Below are 4,154 nucleotides of genomic sequence, written 5' to 3' on the forward strand. Positions count from 1 at the left end.
CATTATCTGTGTGACTCCAGTCGGAGGCCTTCTCCTCACTAGGCGCTGGTCCATGGCTGGTCCACGGCTGACCTGTGTGCTGCACACTCACCTCCTTCATTATCTGTGTGACTCCAGTCGGAGGCCTTCTCCTCACTAGGCGCTGGTCCATGGCTGGTCCACGGCTGACCTGTGTGCTGCACACTCACCTCCTTCATTATCTGTGTGACTCCAGTCAGAGGCCTTCTCCTCACTAGGCTGTCAGTTCTATGAGGGCATGAACTGAGCCTATCTTGTTTCTGCGTCACTGTTGGGCCCATACAAATGTGTGTTGAATTGGGTCTCCTGAGCCGAGGGTGTGGATTAAACGACCCCCACAGAGCCCTTCTAGCCAAAAGGTCTGCCATCTCAGGGGTGTGTGTGTGTAGACAGAGAGATGGAGGGAAATCAATTTAAAGAGAGGGAGAGAAAAAAAAGTGCTGCATCTACAGTTCTTATTTATTTTCCATTCCAATTTTGTAGAATTCACACAAAAAAGATGCTCAATGTCATCACTCATTAGGAAAATGCAAACCAAAGCCACAATGAGATAGCACCTCACACCCACTAGGATGCTATAATCAAACACTGGGAAAGAAGTGTCGGTGAGGACGTGGAGAATGGGGGTCCTCACACAGTGTGGCAGGAATGCAGAGTAGTGCAGCTGCTATGGAGAATAGCTTGTTCCCCAGAGGGAAGCATGGAATTCCTGATTGGTGGTGTCATTGGATATTCACTGGAATATAATACTCACCATCATGACTGCTGCTGTTGCTTTACTGAATAGTTATGAAAAGAGGAAAAAGCAAAGCTTTATAAATTAAATCCATTACATCAACCCTTGAAGGAACACTGTAGTAAATTATTTTATAATTGTTCTATAATTCACCCTGTAATTTATTGATCTATAATTATTTTAGGAGAAGCAGACCTGTATCATTAGCACTGTAACGTCAGTTAACACTTCCCTTAAAGCAAAAGATGGAGCAATAGTCCCCAAATTAAGCAATAATGTGCAGCCCTTACTGACAGTGTTTTCAATGATGCTCTCTTGGGCAAGTCGAGGCATAATGGCTGGGCTAGTGAAACAAGAAGAAGAAAGAAGAGGGAAGAGAGAGGGAAGGAGATGAAGACAGAGGGAGGAAAGAAGGAAGAGACAGAGAAGGGGGAGGCTGGGGTGGGGATAGTTACCTTAAACACCTATTACGCCACTGAAGCATGTGGCCAAACACTCATCTCTTTCAATGTCACAATGATGAGTGTGTAAGAGTGTGCGTGCATATGTGTGTGTGTGTGTGTTTAGATGGCTAGGGGATGCAATTCTGAAAGTTGCCAGAGACAGAGAATTGCTCACAAGGGAATCCCGAACCCAAGTAACAGCCAACAAACTCTGTTCCAGGACACATGAGGCTCTAAGAAGAGTGAAGACTTGAGTTGCACCTTACCCAGTTCACTTTCCAGCAAGTGCTTCTTCCAAATAAGGGTGTCACAAGCTACTGCAGAATCCCTAGGGGAAAAGATATTCTAAGACATAGAAACAGAATCTGCAGGGTGACTTAGAGATGTTCTTAGCGGGTAAAGAGCCTCTCAGGCTAGTTTCCCGCTGGAGACACTATCATTCAAAATATCTGACTGGTATTTATTTGGGAGTTCCAAAATTTCCTAAAGTAGGGAATGAAATAATGGTAGCAGATTTTTAAAATAAAAATGGGTTCTGTGCAGCTGATTAGTTACCGATGTTTAAATTGTGCAGACACATGCCAAGCATCCGAACTTTTGGAAAGATAACACATCATCCTTGCTGATAGACTGCTCCATAAGACACTGTCACAAAAGCACCCTCAGAAATGAAACAGCGCGGGCCAGGGAAAATAGTAAATTCAACCTCACTCATGAAAAAGTAAGAAAACACACCACGTTAGGCATCCACATGCTCCGTGGAAGCCCAGCCTTCATCTTCGGAGATGTGTCAGGAGGAGGTGCCGCTGCTGTCCCAGTGCCAACCTCAAAAGGCTTAGCCATACCTCTTCCACCCATTTTGCACTTGTTGCTTGTGTTTTCAGGCTGTATCCCATCTTGAAGTGAAGACATTCTGTAAGTTGGCTGCCCCACAGCATTGGCGGCCATGAGAGGAAACGCCAGCCTCCATCATTCTGTGATTAGGTGGAGATATCTGAGGAACTGTGTGCGGTACAGGCAGACGCACTGGATGTAACCCGAGACAGCTTTGGCTTGTTTCCTACTGTCCCTTTTAAGCCTGTTCGCTGGACACTCTCTGTCCCTGGATGAAAACCCAGGCGGGACCTATACATTTTCTAATCAGTCCCAGGAAATAAGAAGTTCTTTAGCCACTTAGAGTCAACAAATGCCATCCAACGTCAGCAATTTAAAATGCCCAGTCCCCTCCAGACACCAAAACCTCTGCCCTGAATAAATCAACCTTTGCCACCCCACCAAGACCTCTGTGGCCACCCGGCTCCTGCTGCAGCTCCGTGGTTCACGACACTCCTCCTCCAGCCAGCAGCTTAGGCGCCTGATGCCATCAGCCACCACCATGTCTTTCTTGTTGGGGGTCAAGGGGCTGGGGGAGGCAAGAGGGATCCAAGTGTAGGGGAGGTCTTACCCAATGACACCATCGTAAGTCAGCTTTGGTCCCGCAGCCTGGCCAGTGGTTGATGCTGCCCTTTCTCCAGTGGGTCAGAGCCCATCGATGGGCTTGATACCTGCAAGGTGTCAAGACGCCTGGAGAGTCTGTCCTCAGCAGTGGGCTGCAGCTCAGGTGCATTCACTCCTCTCCCAGACTTACTCCCTCCCTGAATGCCTCCAGGAATCTGAAGACCATCAACAGGTTCTCTGGAAAGAGTTAACAGGAAAACTTCTGGAGAAACGGATACAGAAAAAGACAGAAGATACAACTAAGGAATGTCAGTCATGAATAAAGAGACAGGATGCCAGGTATAATTCTTAAAATGATTTAATGCCAAAAGTGGGAACACGTGGACAAAGATAACTTTTTATAGTATAACTTAGAAGAACTCGAAAACAAATAGAATTCCTAAAGAATCTGTTTACTATTAAAGAAACCAAAGCCATAGTTAAGGGTTTTCCTAGAAGGAAAACACAAAGCAAGATAGTTTTTACAAGTGAGTCCTAACAAATTCTCAGGAACCAGGTCATTGCAATCTCATGCAATCTTATTCTTCTAGGGAATAAAAAGAGGACTATTGGCCGGGCGCGGTGGCTCAAGCCTGTAATCCCAGCACTTTGGGAGGCCGAGACGGGCAGATCACGAGGTCAGGAGATCGAGACCATCCTGGCTAACACGGTGAAACCCCATCTCTACTAAAAATACAAAAACTAGCCGGGCGAGGTGGCGGGCGCCTGTAGTCCCAGCTACTCGGGAGGCTGAGGCAGGAGAATGGCGTAAACCCGGGAGGCGGAGCTTGCAGTGAGCTGAGATCTGGCCACTGCACTCCAGTCCGGGCGACAGAGCGAGACTCCGCCTCAAAAAAAAAAAAAAAAAAAAAGAGGACTATCTCCACCTTATTCCATGAGGGTAGTGTAAACTTCCTGTTGAATTGAGGCAAGACTAACCTTATTCATGAATATAGATGCCAAAATCCTAAACAAAATATTAGTAAATCAACCCCAGCAGTGAATAAGAAAATACCTCATGCCATGGCCATGTTGGATTTATTTTAGAAATTCAAGAGTGTTTTGATATTTGAAAATTCATGAACTTCATTCACCATATCAAAAGATTAAAGAAGAGGAGACCAGGCACGGTGGCTCATGCCTGTAATCCCAGCACTTTGGGAGGTCAAAATGGGTGGATCACCTAAGGTCAGGAGTTCAAGACCAGCCTGGCCAACATGATGAAACCCTGTCTCTACTAAAAGTACAAAAATTATCCTGGCATGGTAGCAGGTGCCTGTAATCCCAGCTACTTGGGAGGCTGAGGTGGGAGAATCGATTGAGCCTGGGAGGCAGAGGTTGCTGTGAGCTGGATCGTGCCACTGCTCTCCAGCCTGGATGACAGAGTGAGACTGTCTCAAAATAGAAAAAGGAAAAGAAAAGAAAAGAAGGAAAGAAAGAGGAAGGAAGGAAGGAAGGAGGGAGGGAGGGAGGAAGAAAGA

General features: G+C 46.3%; 1 long non-coding RNA gene across 1 annotated transcript; it reads right to left on the reverse strand.

The window, feature by feature from the left end:
• Nucleotides 1–783: 783 nt before the first annotated feature.
• LOC108524646 (uncharacterized) lies at nucleotides 784–2,855 on the reverse strand. Its single transcript, XR_001884102.1, has 3 exons — nucleotides 2,642–2,855; nucleotides 1,464–1,525; nucleotides 784–797 (listed from the first exon to the last, which is right to left on the reverse strand). It is a non-coding gene; the product is annotated as an uncharacterized LOC108524646 (long non-coding RNA).
• Nucleotides 2,856–4,154: the final 1,299 nt, after the last annotated feature.

Source organism: Rhinopithecus bieti, unplaced genomic scaffold (genome assembly GCF_001698545.2).
Source record: "Rhinopithecus bieti isolate Rb0 unplaced genomic scaffold, ASM169854v2 repeat_14317, whole genome shotgun sequence".
NCBI classification, from domain to species: Eukaryota; Metazoa; Chordata; class Mammalia; order Primates; family Cercopithecidae; genus Rhinopithecus; species Rhinopithecus bieti.